The following is a 16933-nucleotide window of genomic DNA, read 5'->3' as shown; positions in this document are numbered from 1 at the left end:
ACGGCTGGGGATTCTCAACCCAGCCAAGAAAGTAACAGACCAGTGGCTGGTAATGAACAGCATTGTGTCCCTACTTCTGTCTCCAGCTGGCTGTGACCTGAGTCACGCCCTCCTCGCCAGGACTCTGTGTCCTCAACTGGGTAAAGAAGCCACCTTACACCTTCTAAGATCCTGCTTCCCTTCTGCCAATGGCTGTCATCCTCAATATGGCTGGAACCAGGGGTGGGGGGATCCCAAGCTGGGGAACCCACCCCTGGGAGCCCCTGCAGGAAGTGACAGTAAATGCCGGACAAGATCCTTCCGCTCATCCTGACCCCAGCTACACATTTTCATTTGGAGAATTCTTTCCTCCATCTCTTCGCGGCGGAGAAACTAATTAGATTTAATAAGAGACAAGACTGCTAAATGGAAGTACATGAGAAATGCTGCATTGCTGAAGATTAACACGTGCTCCAGTATGTCCTCAGTAATAACAAGCAAGACCTCCCATTTATCCCGGAATCTGAGACCTAGATGGAGGGAGGAGGAGGAGACCACTCATCCAGGATGAGTGAGAATTTTATCCCAATGTCTGAAGGGTGCCGGCCCTGTTTACTGGGGCTCTTGCTGCTCCTAGAGATACCAAGAGTTTTGCACCTTTCCAATGGCCCCCATCTTGCTCGGGGCCCTGAGTTCTTTGAGTTCTGCCTTGTCATTCACTGCTTTCTGCTTCTGCATCAAGAAGTCTGGAAACATGGCAAGAAATCGCTTGGTTGGAAATGGAGAGCACTTTGCCCCATTTCTCACCTCTGTCGTTGTAGTTGCACTGGATGGAATTCTGGAAACTTCCGCCCTTGCCTGCAGCCACACTACACAGTCTCTTCTACCCCCTCCTCCTGATATCTGCCCGGCTGCATCTTCCTCCAGAGACACAGTCCCCTTAGCAATGCGTTCAGCTGCATTTAATAGCATCGTTCTTTAAAATGGCTCCATCGGTAGCAGCTTCACCATGACACAAAGGACATTTCTGCTTTTCCACTCCACCGTCCTCCTGCTGGCCTTTTAGCCTTAGGCTGGACCATCTCCTCAGGGTGGCAGAACAGATTTCACAGCCCCATGCATCACAACTGCCAGCAGCAGCTTCTCAGGTCATTCAAAAGTCATTTTCTCAACTTGTATGCTTGTGTTGAGGTTTGAACTCAGGGTCTCGAGCTCTCCCTTTAGCTTTTTCACTCGAGGCTGGTGCCCTGCCATTTGAGCCATCCCTCCAGTGCTGGTTAATTGGATCAGAGTCTCTTGAATTTGTCTCTTTAGGCTGGTCTTAAACCATGATTCTCAGATCTCAGCTTCCTAGGTAGCTAGGATTCCAGGCATGGGCCTACCAGATCTCAGCTCAAATCTCTTGTTTTAAAAGGGGAAAAAACATCTTTCTAGAAGTTCAGTCATCCGGTGGAATTTTCCACAAGTCTCCCCGATCAAACATTCCTTTGCTTTTCCAGGAATGGAACTGGTCAAGTGTTGACCTTCTGCTCCATCCCTAAAAGGCACCAGATCGCCCTCTACAGTTGGCTCTAGTTCTCTTGCTAATTTGAGGAGCATTTACTGAGTATGACTAAGTACCAGATACTCTGCTAAGGAAGTGGCGCTGTAGCTCAAGTGGTAGAGCGCTCGCCTTGAGCTGAAGAGCTGAGGGACAGCACCCAGGCCCAGAGTTCAAGCCCACAACCAACAAAAAAAAAAAAAAAGAGTCTCACAGATACTCTGCTAAGTACTCTCCAAAAATCCTCCCAACAATCCTGGAAGGTGAGCTTTGGTATCCTCATTCTATCGTTAACAAAACCAGAGCCAAGAAGGGTGAATCCACTTGCCTAAGGATGCCCAGCTAGAAAGAGGCACGGGGGGGGGGGGGGGGACAGAATAGGGATGGCGGTGTGTTCCATTCCAAAGCCCATGTTCTCACACCTTCCACCCTTCGCCCTGCTGGCCCTCCATCAGGCTGCACCTGTCCTGACTCAGTGTGTTCCAGCACACACTGGCTGTTCCCTCCCTCACCCCTGCGTCCCTTCTGCTTGGAAGAGCCATTAAGCCCACCCAGCCCACACTCAACATCGGGATACCACCCCAGGCCATGAACACAAGCAGCCGAGGAGGACTGGGGTCATCTTGGCCGGGTACCTCACCATGAGTGACCTCATCATGAGCTCCTGCCATGGGTCTGTCCCTGAACACCCACTGAGATGTCCTGCGTGGACGTGTTGGCCTCTCACACCCGCTGCTCAGCCTCCTTCCCCAGCCTACTCACTCGGCTGACGTTCCACTCCCTGTTCCCAAACATGCCTTGTTTTGGTTTTTTTTTGTTTGGCAATGCTGAGATGGGTACGATCGCCCACACTTGGGAGGAGAATGAACCCATTTTTCTTCCACAAAGGAGCAGCTCTGGGCCAGGCTACGCTCTGGATGCTAAGGGATAGCGCAAACAAGATGGACACAGTCCCCCTTGGGAGCTTGCCACCCAGCAGAGGAAGCCAGCAAGAGAAAGAAGCAGACAAAGTACAGAGTCAAGAACAGAGACGAGGGATTTAGAATCAAGATCACTGGGGGAAAAAACAAACCCTAGGACATGGCGAATCCTGGTTCTGCGCGTGTGCATGTGTGGTCTTCTCAGCGTGTGGATGAGACTGTACAGGTATGGTTGCATGCCTGTTGTTACACCGTGGATGTGCATGTGAGAATATGCGTGAGTCATGAAGTCGGTGGGCCAGTGTGTCTGCACATGTGATTGTAGGTGTGTCTCTATGTGTATGTGTGCTGGTACGTATTCTCGGCTCGTGTGTCTTTGTGGCTTTGTGTCCACCTCTAGGTGTGACAAGGTGAGTGAACGACGCATGTGCACTCATGCTATCTTGAATCGAGAGAAACATATACATGTTATGGGTGGCATAGTGTGTTCTTTTTGTGTTTGGACATGGGGCTTTTGTCATAAAAATTCTTTCTGGATGGCTTTTCTCCCAGGTCCTCATCTTCTAAAGTGTGCACCCGACTTGTGGCTTCGAGACTAATGTGGTTGTTTTATTTTTATTTTTTAATTACTCAATGGTAGAGTAGAATCTCTCCTTCAGGGCACATTAAAAAGAATGACAAAACTCACTAAACCTTTCCTAGTGATAAATTATCATCAGATTTTCTCAGTAAATAAGACAAATGGAATTACACCGTATTTTATTCCACTGTGCTCCCTTTTGCTCTGTACGTTTCTACAATATTGCTGCAAGAAGAGAAACTCTACAGGATGTAGATCGGAGGTTCTGCCCATCCATACCTCCCCCCACCCCACCCCCACACACACACCTGCACTCTGATTGGCTGTCTTCATCCCATTTGTATACCCCCTCCCCCTCCAGGACATCTCCACTTGGAAATGGCCAGTGCTGGCACCAACAAACCCACCTGCTGTCTCTCTCCATCTTTCCTCCCCCCAGGGGCTTTCTCTTCCCCTCTCCCTCCTGCCCTTGTTGTGTCCCACCATTTCATTGGGCCATTTGCTGAAAGGATGTCCTGGGAAGGGTGGTTGGAGTATTGCAAACTGTAGCCCAACCCTTCGCTCAGGAAGGTAAAAATGGAAACCAAGGAAAAGTGAACCCAATAAAATGGGTTGGGGCCAGGACTTTAAGTCCTAGGACTTAAATAATTTTGATAGAACGTTTGTGTTTTATCAAATGTATTAAGTACCTTGTAGGCAGGTCTTGAACTGCCCTGCCCCAATCGCTTCTGACTGGGCAGTCTTAACCAAACCATGCACAGGAGTGATCTTTTGAAGGGCCACTGATTGGCTTGGATTTCATCACCTGACCTGAAGATGGCCAATCCAGAGGCTATGTATATATATATATATATCAAGATGAGTTGGATCAATCAGATTCCCTCTGAGAATTATAACTAAGAAAAGTAGGAGGTCTTTTTCGTAGTTAAGTGGAAGGGAAGTGGGACAATCCCAAAGTAGACTAGGGTTGGACCTGCTTTAAAAGGCAAGCCTGGCACCAGTGACTCATGCCTGTAATCCTCGCTAGTTGGGAGGCTGAAATGCAGAGGCTTATAGTTTGAGTTAGGCTGAGCACAACAGTTCAAGAGATCCCTTTCTCACCTGAGAACTGAAGAGTGGTGGTGCAGATGCCTGTTATCCTAGCAGTGATGGGAAGCCTAAAATCAGGAACTCACAGCCCAGGCCTACAACAGAGTAGGAGCCTGGGACCTTATCTCAAAATGAACCAGTGCAATAAAGAGCTGGAGGCGTGGCTCAGCAGTAAATCAAGTCCAAGGCCCTAAGCTCAAACCCAGTACTATTAAAAAAAAAAAAACCTTAGGTAAGCTACTATTTAAATGAGCTGGAAAAATGGAGAGTGAAGAAGTTGTAAGGAGAATGGAGCTGTCCCCAGACAGAGACAAAGAGTGACAAGAGAGCCACTGGTACTGCTTCATGCTCTGAGAACCTTCCATTCCAGCCCCAGAGACCCAGAGGGCCTGTGCCTCTCACCTATCACCTTGTTAGCTAACATCACCATACACCTAGACTGCATTCACCTGTTCCACAGTGAGTAAAAAGGCTCAGAGACACTTAAGTGGCTTTTCTGAGAGACCATAGCTCTTGAGACACTGAGCATGTTGAAGAAGGCACACGGCATACCTGACCCCTTCTTCTGCATCTCCTTTGAAAGGTCATCCCTCTCTGATCTCTGCCTTGACATAGTACCATCCCTGCTGGAGGCTTGATCCTTGGAGGCTGCCATGAGGTTTGTTTTAGCCACAACGCTGTTGATGACACGGTGTACTGCCTTGGGATTCTGTCTCCTTGGTACAATTCTTTGATTCCACCCCTTGGTTGAGCTGAGTTAATTGCCAAGACTGTGGGGGGAAAAAATATCTCACTTCTTCTTTAGCTTACCCAGCAGGACCCCAAACCCTTAACAAGGCAACTTTCTGACAGAATGTGTTGGATGGCCTCCGACAAAACTTCCCTAGCAGGAGATTGGAAAGGGAGAGAAATTAAAGGCAGGCTGGAGAGAGATGTGGAGGGAGCAATTTCTTCCCATTGATTTCTTTGCCAATGAGAAGTCTTTTAAAAGTCACTTTTTTAGCTCCAGTCCTCAGATGTGTGAGCTGTTATGCTGAGGGAGGAGGGGAGGTGGAGGAAAAAAAAAAACCAACAACAACAATCAAAACTCCAAATCAGATCAAACTGCGATCTTTCCCTCATCTGAAAGGCAGCCATCTTGGTAAATCGAAAATTAGCAAATTCAACAGAAAGAAAGAGGGATCTTGGAGGTAGGGCTAACGTGGGGCAAAATGGTGAGGTTGACAAATTAGATTAAAACTTCCCTTCCCCCCACCCCCATTCTGCTCCAGGATGAATTGTCTCCTTTTAAGTGAAGAAAAGAGGAACTTGATTTTGTCTCCTCATTTCTCCTCCTTCTGAGTGGGTCTCCATTGACTTGTCCCATTCAGTCTTTTGCCATTTGACCCCATGACGGTTCTCTCCAGCCAACAACTGATGCCTAGCAGCGGATAACAGACAGGAAACTTGTTTATTCAATGATAATGAAATCTAATCAATCCAAAATATGAGACTAGAAGAAAGAGGCTGTGGCAGAGCCCACAGTCCTCAGTATGGAGAGACTCTGTGGTGGAGATGTGGAGGATGGCGTGTTGGTTGGAGGATGAGGTGGATGCTCTGGGAGACCCCCAAGACCCCTTTTCTGAAATGAAGGACTTACTTTCTTATCTGCAGGGGTTCTTATGGAAGGCAGAGCCCTGCAAACAGCCCTTCATTGCCTCCACTAAAGAGAGCTTCCTCATCTGAGGTCACGCTCAATGCATCCCCCGTTCTCTGGCCAGCCAATCACTGAGTGTCAGAGGGAACACAAACTCTGATCAGGCCACCTTCAGACCCACCCTCTCCCCCTCCCACCTCCGTAAGATTGGCCATGTCTCCCGTTGAGACCATATTACAGCTGGCTTCTTTCTTTTCTCCATCCTGGTCCCTTTCTCTCCCTTCTCCCATAGATATGGATTCCAAAAGCTCCCACCCATAAACCTCTGCTTCCTCTGCCCAGAGGAATCCAGGCTGCAGGAGTCTGGCAGAGGAGCCGCCATGGCGGAGCCGACGTGAGACACAAGTGCACAGGCACTATCTCCATTGCACGCTGAAAATTCACGTTTCCTATTCCCTGCCCCTGCCTTCAGCCATACGGTCCATTCCAGAACTATCACAGGGCACCCATCCAGCTCCCTCCCTCAAAGTTCTAAGTATTTGATTCTTTCACTGGGCCCATATTTTTAGTTCTAAGGATTTTTTTCAGGGTGCTTCCTGTGTACCAGTGTTCATCTTGTCAGTGTATGGTCCCACATCCTGATACTTCTAGCCTTCCTTAAGATTGGCCTTTCCCAAGTTTGCACTGTGCAGCAAATCCTTATCCAACCTGACTAGTGATTATTCACCAATGAGTGCTATCCTCTCCTTCCCTTCCCAAGGCATATGACCAAGTGGTTAGGCATTTCCCAGCCTACTTTGTAGCTGGGAAAGGCCTCAAAGGCCCCATATTACACTTTGGCCAAGTACGTGTAGATAAATCTATCTATAGATAGATATAGATATAAATATATAGATATAGAGAGATCTAGAGAGATAGATATAGGTATGGATATATATCTATATAGATATAAAGAGATATTCCTTAAAAGCAAGTTGCTTTCTCACTACATTTCCTTTCTCCTTTCTGCTAGCTAAGAAATTATAAGTGGAATACATGGTTTGAATCCATGAATGGAAAATAGTTCTAGTTACATAAGAAAGAACTATGCTTTATCTTGGTGAAGCTACTATGGTCTCCTGATTATAGGGCCTTTGCATGTCATCATATATATATATATATAATATATATATAAATATATAATTTTAATGGAGTGATGGAGTTTGGCATCATAAACTTCCTGACATGGAATCCACCCCTGTGAGCCTCTTCTCTTCCTCTTCCTTTTGACCTTCATCTACAATGAGGCATTTGGAGAGAACTGAACTCAGTGATGCAGAATGACACAAGAAAAGTTCTTGAGCTCAGGACCAACGTAGACTTGAGTTCTCTCTACACAAGCTCTGTATTATCTGGGGCAGTTCCCTCCAGCATTCTGCCTTGATTTCTAGCTGCAGAGTGGAGACATTCATCATAGTTACTTCATAAAGTTGCTGTGAAAAACGAACATAAGTGCCAAGAACATGCACACAATAAAGGCATTCTACACAGTGCTAGTTTTGCATAAATACACTCAATCAACAATAGCTATTATTATTACAGAGGCCATCTTGTCTAAGAATAGAAGTGTGTGTGCTCTGAAAGCAGGCAGTCTGGATGTGAATCTAAGTGCCTTGACTTGAATATTCATGAATTTGAATGTGTTACTCTACAGTTTTAGATCTTAATTTCCATCTCTGAACTTGGGAATTATCATAATACATACCTCATCCTTTTGTCATAAGGACTGAAAGAACTGGCCATCTTAAAGTCCAGTAGAATGCCCACTACTGATAAATGGTTCTACTACTCAGGAAGAGTTGAATAAATTCTACCTGTTAGTTATCATTAATCAAAGATTTCACCTAAGGTTGATATGCTAGGATTCACCCCCATAAAACTGAAAAGCAATAAGGATACTGCACAGCCCGATACTATAAAAAGTAACATTTACCCTTGCCCACCTACTGGTAGCTGAAATCCTCATTATTAGAAACAGGCCCTCAGATTAAAGTATATTCAAATTAAAGTATATTTGCATCAAAAAAATCCTAGCCCCAAACCAAGATATATTAACAGAAGATGAGATTACTACTTGGTCTACTGGATAATTCAGCAGAAATTGGCTCAGTTGTTTATTCATTGCAATATTTCCTAAGCATCCAATCACATAGTTCATAACTCTCAAAGTACAAACAATAATTCCAGAACTAAATTTTCCCAGGAATACAACTTCAGATTGTAAGAAGGAAAAGGACAGTTACTGACAAGTGATGCATTGATATCAACTCCTCTTTCTTAACAACAGCACCAAATTTTATCCAGAAAAGGAATCGTAATTGATCACTATAATCTGGTACTCTCTGACCAGCTTCTCTTGCAGCTAAGGGTGGTCATGTGACCTGGGTACAGCCAATGAATGTACATCTACTAAGAAGGTAGTGTTAAGAATACATTTTCATTTCCAGAAAGAGGGGCACAGTGGTGCCTGTGCCTTTCCCCTCTGCCTGTTCTTTCTGCCTTGAGATGACAGAGTATAAGTCTGATGTCATGGACACAAGGTGACAAGATGAGAAAAAGAGGGATGGGCTGAGCAGAGAACAGGTGCCTTGGCCCTGATGTGTCTAAGCCATTCCCTGCACCAGTAATCATACGCCTCTTGTCTGCTTGCTAACAGCTCTACAGAGGACTCTAACTTGCAGCTCAGTGTACCCCTCACTCCACAAGACAAGGAGCTATGGCAGGCAGATCCAGAGAACAGGTCCCAAGGCCACACAGGAGTGTGTTCCTGTATCTAAGTTGTGAAGCTTATGTGCAGGCTGAGGTGAAGAGACTGTTAGACAAAGCCATTCCCACTTTCTCATCTAATGCAACCTAGTGTTTGGTGAATTCCTCCATCATGGACAGAACTGTCTCACTGAGAATCCTAAAGGCACAATTCACCTAAAAACAGAAAGAAAATATGGCCTCCGCCCTCAAATAGTAACCTGGTTCAATTTGGGCAGCCACCCTTCCAGCCCTCGGCTTTTTCTCTCCTATCATTTCTGGGCTAGCACATAGCAATTCTATCTCAAAGGCTTCCTGTGCCTTTTCAACTCTATAATCACCCAGCAGTTGGTAAGATCTATTAATATTTCAGCTCTTTTTTTCCCTCTCAATTGCAGGGCCATGATACTCATTGAACACAAACCCTCTATTTGTCTACTACAAAAATGAGTGTCTCAAAATGCCTTTCCGGATACAAAATGAGATGATGATGCTTCAGGACCTTGGAGAGTGCCTTTAGAGGTTACAGCAAGGTCGATTTCTCTAGGACCTCTTCCAAGATGCAGGGGATGGCACTGTCTCTTCTTGAAATCGTTAGCCACAACAAATGAATTAAAAGCATTGCATACAGGAGACAACCACTTATTTTGCCTGAGATACAGGAAGAGTTTTCAGAGGATCCTTTGGTAAACAGGGCTTTTAGACTTGGCAAAATTAAGATGATAACCACCATTCACTAAGAAGCTCATATGTTGTCAGCAACATTGAGATATTGTTTTTTGTCATTTTACAAGTGAAAACATAAAGGGGTAAAACTTATCATTTTCCTGAACACTTACTAAATGTCAGGTACCCTGGATGGAGAAAAAGAGAGAGAGGGAGGAAGGGAGGTAGGGAAGGAGGAAGGGAGGGAGAAAGGGAGGGAGAGAGTGATGGACTGATGGGTAGACAGATACATACATACATACATACATACATACATACATACATACATAGCTTCATCTATATCTATATATAATGTCATCTCCATAGACCTGTGAATTACACTCATATGTTTTGGCGTATGAAACTATGAAGTTCTTCAATTTGCATAAAATAATCTAGTCTAAGAAATGCTTAGATTTCTGGACTCACATTACATGAAGATGTAATGTGATGTTCCAGAGTTCAACCCCAGGTGTTGCAGGCATAAGGAAGGGGCTTATAGAAATGACAATGCATTCTTCTGAGGAGGAAATGGCATCCTAATACCAACAAGGCCAGAAGAGCAGGTGTCATTCCCGAGTGTCCCAGGTAAAGCAGACCATTCAGTCACCCTGATGGATCTCAGCAAAACAATAAGATGAAATAAGACAGTGGAGGCGTTTATCCTCCTGTCTGGACGGTGGGCATACTCTTATATTTCAGTCATTTTGTGAATTCCCCATCTGGCTGCACGATGGGGAATATCTCACGAGACAAAAGATGCAAAGTGGTCCAGAGACACATGGCATGGCCAAGGGTTTCCTCATCGTGGCCTCCTCCATCCATTCTGCCCTCCGGCTTTGGAAGGAGCCATCATCAATCCTGGCCCCTGTAGCAATCCAGAGCTAGGAGAATGTGAGATGGCGGGAGGCCTTGCCTTCCTCAGGTTGACGGATGGCAAACCAGTGAAGTGCTAGCCCGGCTGGAACGCCCACCAGCTGTACTGCACTCCAGGAAGACAACCCGAGTCTCTGAAGCAGCCATTGATGTCGGGCCGAGCAGCTCGTCTCTCAGCTAAATTCAGATGGGCAATCAACGGTGACTCCTTCAAAGCCTTCGTTTGACAAGTCCTCTTAGCACACGGGGGAGGGGGGGTGGGAGGCGGGCATCATTGTGCGGCTGTACGGCCTTCTTTTGGAGAATGCTGCTCCTGTCTACAAGCATTCTGTCTGAAATGGCCAGCTCACCGCCCCCTCCACATCTTTATTCAAGTTATCTTGGCCAGGAAACATTTTCTCAATGGCCAGTTTTGCTCAAGGTCAGGGGAAGAGATAGCAACTCGTGGAACCTTAACTCGCTCTAGATAGGGAGGAATGGTTTTGAAATTCTCTACTCTGAAGACTTGAAATGACAGCCTAAAGAACAGAGACTCGGAGGGAAAGGAGACTTGCCTAATACCATGTGCAAATTATTTTAGGTTTAGATTTAAGTAAAGAGAAGGATGGATGCTGGAGCCAGACTGTCTAGATTCGCATTCTCCTCTCACCACACTCTTTCTCAATTACAAAATGAACCTAACAGTATTACCTACCTCCCTCAGGTGTGGAAAGAATTAAACTATATAGAGACGAAAAGCACAGTAGTGGTGCATAAAGTAAGCACTAAATAAAGATATTATTTTATCGTCTCATTTTGACAGTCCTGGGGTTTGAACTCTGGGCATCTGGCTGACAAGGCAGATATTCTGCCACTTGAACCACACTCTAGCCTCTTTGTGACCTGTTTCTTTTCAAAGTAGGATCTCACTTTATGTCTGGATCAGCCTAGACTGTGATCCTACGTATGGAATTGATTTAGATGAAGTTTCATGTCCTTTTATGCCAGGATGGCCTTGAATCACAATACCCCAATCTCTCCTCCCAAGTATCTAATATAACAGGTTATAACAGGCATGAGCCACTGTGCCCAGCTATCCTTATATCATTTTTAATACTAATGGAGGTGGTTACATATAACTGGATGTGTGTGTGTGTGTGTGTGTGTGTGTGTGTGTGTGTGTGTGTGTGTGTGTGTGTGTTTAAGTATCCTACTAAGAGAAAACTGAACTTTTGTCCCAAGGCTCATTTTCTAAGTGCACAAAGGTTGAAATTTTAAGGTTTTTATATATTTTTCAAAACTCTTTGCTCTCCTAATGCCTAATCTTCTCCATGTTCTAAACTTGATCAACTGTATTTGTTCAGTGCTAAGAGTCAACTTCAGAGCCAGGAGGTCTTTGGAATTCTTAGTTTGGTAGTTACACAAATTTGAGAAGGACAGGTCTTTCTCTCACGTGCCCTCTTTTGACAGCCCATAATACACACAAGCATACGAAAGATCTGAAAGGTCCCACAAGACTTGGAATTTGTAAAAAGTAAATCCATTAATTAATTAATCAATAAAAGTTTGCATTCTGTTACTAAGCTAGTGCTTCTCACATATCCCCAGCTACATATAATTGTTTCAAATGTTTCCTGGGACATGAGTACACCATGAACACAGTTTAAGAAATGAGAACTAGACAGGTGCCGGTGGCTCATGCCTGTAATCCTAGCTACTCGGGAGGCTGAGATCTGAGGATCGCGGTTCAAAGCCAGCCCAGGCAAGAAAGACAGTGAGACTCTGATCTCCAATAAACCACTCAGACAACTGGAAGTGGTACTGTGGCTCAAGTGGTAGAGTGCTAGTCTTGGGTTGAAGAGCTGAGGGACAGCACCCAGGCCGAGTTCAAACCACACACACACACACACACACACACACACACACACACACACACACACACACACACACACACACACGAAATGAGAACTAGAGGTCATCGTGTTAAGCAAGGTAAGGAAGATTCAGAAGGACAAAGGTGGTTGTTTGCCAGCATGTGGGTGCTAGATCTAAAAGACAAACATATACGTCAATACACATAGGGTCAGACCTGAGAGTGTGTAATTAGCATCGCTAACAATGTCCTGACAACTATGTTTGTCTGACTTTGTTCTGTGTCTCCCGCCTCTTTGTCACAGTTGATCAGACACTTCATTAGGGACGAGCCAACCAGAGGAAGTCTGCTACAAGGAATTGTTCCAGGCCTAAACACTTAAAACCCATCCTGTCTTTAGCTTTTTTCTCAAACCCTCTCCGTGGCTACTGAGGATTCTAAACACCACCTCTGGGCCTACCCGAAATTCCTCCCATCCCATAATTCTGGGGCGGGGGGGGGGGGGAGTTTGAGGGAAGATCTCAGAATTGTCTTGCTGGTTCTGATTGGCCTCATTTGGATGATCCCACCAATCACTGAAGATGAAGGATGACTGGTTCTGATTGGCTGAACATGAAGTACATGACCACTTCTGAAGCATAGATTTCAGAGCCAAAAAGGGACGGTTCCCCCCAAAGGAACCATTTCTAGAAATGTCTACAGTGCTTGGAATACAGTAGCACCTAGCGTGTTGAATAGGAGAAATTTCTGAATTGGTTGGGCAGGGTTGCTCTTGAATTTTTACACAAACTCTCATTTCTTTTGGTAGCCTGTCCCAGGGTGGCCTCCTTCCTCTCATGAAACCAGCTTCCATGTATAGCCAACATCCCGCCATCCTCTTGGAAGACAGCTATTTTATAGAGCTACACTTGAATGCTACAGTCTGAGAGTCATAGAGGAATTACAAACCACTTCTGCTGTGCAGCCCTGGAATCCCACCCCCTCCCATGTACCCTCCTCACACGGGAGAAAATCCAAATGTTCTTGATACATGTTTGTGGCAAATAAAGCCTCTGTGTTACCTGGTTTCAGAGCAATTATCTAGAAAGCTGGTCAGAAAGCAAGCTCTGGTGGATGTAGTATGAGAACAAAGGGAAACGGTATTTGAACAGCAAGTAAGCAAGAAAAATCCATCATGGTTAATTATTTGCTCTTAATTGTCAGGAAATGAAGGATGGGCAGAAGAGGGTTTAAACAGAATAATACCGAGAAACGCTGCCTCTACCCACATGCTAGAGCCAAATTTGCAAGTGAGACTTTTCATAATCCACGGGTTGTTAATTATCTAAACACGGGTCCCTGGGAGCCGCCTGAGTGAAGATTAATTAGTTTTTTTCGAAATAATAGCTAAATTGATACAAGGAAAAGAAGTTCAGACTCCAAAGTAATGGCTGAAAATTAGCCAGCCTATTTCTTCATTTCTCTTTGCCGGGCTCCTAGAGGACATTTATCTCTGTTGCTTTTGCTGAAAGGGCTCATTAATCAAACGGGCAGATGGGCTTTCCAAAATTTGTGACGTGGAATGAAAAGACAGCCATGCAAAGTGCACTGGGGGTGGGGGTGGGGGAGAAAAGGCAAGTGACTCTTCTGCATAGACCTCCTTCCCAACCTGTCCCTTGTCCCCTTCACATTCATGACCCAGCACAACCCCCAGAGCCCTGAAATTTTAGAAAGAGCATCACTGGCATTTGAACTCCAGAGTTCGTACTTGCTATGCTAGTGCTTTAGCACTTGAGTCAGGACCCCTGTCCCCACCTTTCTTTCCTTTTTTGCTTTAGTTATAAGGTCTAATGTTTTCTATCCACTCCCCCCACCCTCTACCGCCCCCACAGGGCCAGCTTTGGACTCTAATTCTCCTATCAATGCCTTTCATACAGTTGAGATTACAAGCCCCTGCCACCACACCCAACATGCTGGTTGAGATGAAATCTCTGTAATTTTTTGACCAACCAGATCTTGAACTCCAATCCTCCTGATCTCTGCCTGTTCAAATTCACTGCGGCTACCAGACACTATGGTAGACTCTTAGGCATGGGCTGTTGAAAATCTTAGGTTGAGGGTGTACAGACAGTGAGTTACAAGATTCTCAAGAATGTCTACCAAATGGTTAAGGAAAGGAAACTTATGCCACCCTCGAGAACTCCGACCTCCCCATTGACCAATATCACAGCATTTAAAGAACCAGACTTTTGCAACACAGGCAAATATCCCAAAGAACAGAACACATCATGTCTCTCCTCCTGCTTAAAGCCTCATCCTGCCTACCTCATTGGTATGAGAAGTCCAAGTTTCTTACTCTGCTTTAAAAAAGCTCAGCTGGTCCCTGGTCCATCCCAAAGCATCATCTTCCCTCTCCTGACCACATACGGCCCACCCAGTTTTACTCAACTCACTTGTACGTCTCAGATTTGCTGTGTCCTCTTTCTTCCCAGCCTTGGCATCTGCTCTTCCCTTGCCTGCAGTACTTTTCCACCTCTCTCTCATATTCTCCTATCTCCCCTAAGTCTCAGTGAAGCGATTCTTATTCCCTCAATCCTTTGATCTCTTAACTGAGTAGATGCTTTGCTTTTACAAGCCCATAGCTCCGTGGGCAGTCCTAGGTAGAGTATTTTTGTGGATACCTTGATCTCCCCAACTAGATTCTGGGCCCTTCAAGGAGAGCAGCCATGACACAGCCACTAATACGTTTTTGTGCCTAACACAAATGCCTCTGCTATAGCAGTTACTCAATACATGTGGTTGAATTTGGAGCCACAATTCAAAAATGACTGTGGAGTGGATATGAGACCAAAATGGAATGAACTTTTTTCTGGCAGTCTAAACCTTCCCCAGCCCAGTACAGTTCCAACCATTCTCTTGGCACAAAATAGAGAATTTCTTCAGAGTGAGCCACAAAGGAGCTCTTCTTGTTTCGAACCCTTCGGCCCGTGGGATCATTGTCTCTCACACCTGGGTCTTTTGAGAAGTCTGATATTTGGAATCTCAAGAAGAACATGATGATTCAAGTGGAACAGAATCATGGAAGCAATGATGGGTGCTTCTTAAAAGAAATAAAGAAAGAAAATAGCTTGGAGACTCAGTAAGACGGAGTGCGAATTTAACGAGGACTCTGCGGTGGCTGAGAGCAGACCTCATCTTTTTATGGCCAGCTTCAGCAAGAGAAACGAAGACGATAAATCAGAAACCTGGAAGCATTATCAATCTGCAAAGATCCAGTTCACACACTAATTGACCTCCAGGAGTGACATTGGAGTTTTGGAATCTAAATGCATCCAGATGTCCAAGCAATCGATATTCCCCAAGGAAGCCAGTCAAATTAGCTGGAGCCCAGCAGACTGTGGCCAAAAAAAAAAAAAGAAGAAGAAAAAAAAAGACAAAGAAATTGGACAGGGCCTAAAGGAAATCCATTTGCAGGCTACGATTGGAATGGAAATCAGAAAACAAGGGTTTGGTGCTGGGACTGCAATTCTTCTGACAATGAATGCTTTCTATCCCAATAGGGTATAAACTCCATGAGGACAAGAATTCTGTCCATTCTGTTGGGAGTGGATCACAAGCTCCTCATGTGGTGTGAGGTCTACCCTTCAAATTCTCACTATGTACATGTCTTAAAAACTGAATGAATAAGCTGGGCACCGGTGGCTCACGCCTGTAATCTGAGGATCACGGTTCAACGCCAGCCTGGGCAGAAAAGTCCATAAGACTCTTATCTCCAATAAACTACTAGAAAACTGGAAGTGGTGCTGTGGGTTCAAGTGGTAGAGCGCTCGCCTTGAGCTGAAGAGTGCAAGGACAGCGCCCAAGCCCAGAGTTCAAGCCCCATGACCAACCAAATAAAAAAAAACTGAATGAAGAGATCAATGCTATAGCACCCTTTCTTAAAAATCTTGCAACAGCTTGTTGTCATCAGTCTCTCTGGCTCTTTCTCCCTTCTCCATGGTGCAACTGGTCCCCTACCCAAGATGAAGGCGTAGACAGAAAGGGTGGAAATGTAAATTTACCAAAGTACCTAGAAAACCACTTGACATAACTGACTAGAGTTGAACATATGCAGACCTACTCTAGGTCAGCAAAAGTATGCCTCTATGTCCACTGAAAGATAGGTAAAAGGATGTTCAGCCCAGCACAGTGGTGCATGCCTGTCATCCCCACTACCCAGAAAATTAGAGGCAGACGGGTTAAGAGTTCAAGTCTTCTCCATCCTCCCAGGTCCAGCTCCAGTGAAGGTTCTCCTCTCTCGGGCAGGAGTGATCAATCCCTTTCTCTGTGTTACACAAGACAGTCTTCCACAAAGAGCACCAACTCTAAGAGGGCAGGGACTCATGTTTTGTTCATGACAATCTTCAGCACCAGGGACAGCGCCTCACACGGTAGATGAAGCCAGATATGTTCATGACTGGATCTTCAGCACCAGGGACAGCGCCTCACACATGGTAGATGACGCCAGATAGGCAGCCCTTTACATAGGGAACTACAACCGGTTGCTCTATACCCCTAGCCCTAAGTCCTTCATCCGGAAGGGTGTGGCCACAGCCCCATAACCCCATAAGCAAAATAGCACAGCCAGCCCATCTCCTACACTGGACACAGAAGATTGCACAACTAGCCCTTTCCTTGACATGTGAGGGGGATATTTCAAACCCTACCCTACAAGCCACCCCCTAGGCCATAGGAACTTCCCTACTCCTCCTCCCCCTCCTCCTTCCACTCCCTCTCCCTCTCCTCCTCTCTTTCCTTCTCCTCCCCCTCCCCTTCCCTCTCCTCCTCCTCCTCCTCCTCCTCCTCCTCCTCCTCCTCCTCCTCCTCCTCCTCCTCCTCCTCCTCCTCCTCCTCCTCCTCCTCCTCCTCTTGTCAGTTGTGGGTCTTGAACTCTGGGCCTGGCGCTGTCCCTGAGCTCTTCAGCTCATAGCAAGCACTTTGCCACTTGAGCCAC

The 16933-nt window shown here is 45.6% G+C and overlaps 1 long non-coding RNA gene across 1 annotated transcript in view; it reads right to left on the bottom strand.

Annotated features, from left to right (window-relative positions):
• The window catches only part of LOC138807787 (uncharacterized), a 103130-nt gene that overhangs the window by 1724 nt on the left and 84473 nt on the right, over nt 1-16933 (bottom strand). The gene's annotated exons all lie outside the window — the stretch shown is intronic.

The sequence above is a fragment of the Dipodomys merriami genome, unplaced genomic scaffold (assembly GCF_024711535.1).
Source record: "Dipodomys merriami isolate MVZ:Mamm:240054 unplaced genomic scaffold, mDipMer1.0.p SCAF_433, whole genome shotgun sequence".
In the NCBI taxonomy this organism is placed as follows: Eukaryota; Metazoa; Chordata; class Mammalia; order Rodentia; family Heteromyidae; genus Dipodomys; species Dipodomys merriami.
The sequence above is the reverse complement of the archived record's forward strand: the minus strand, read 5'-3'. Positions and strand labels throughout refer to the sequence as shown.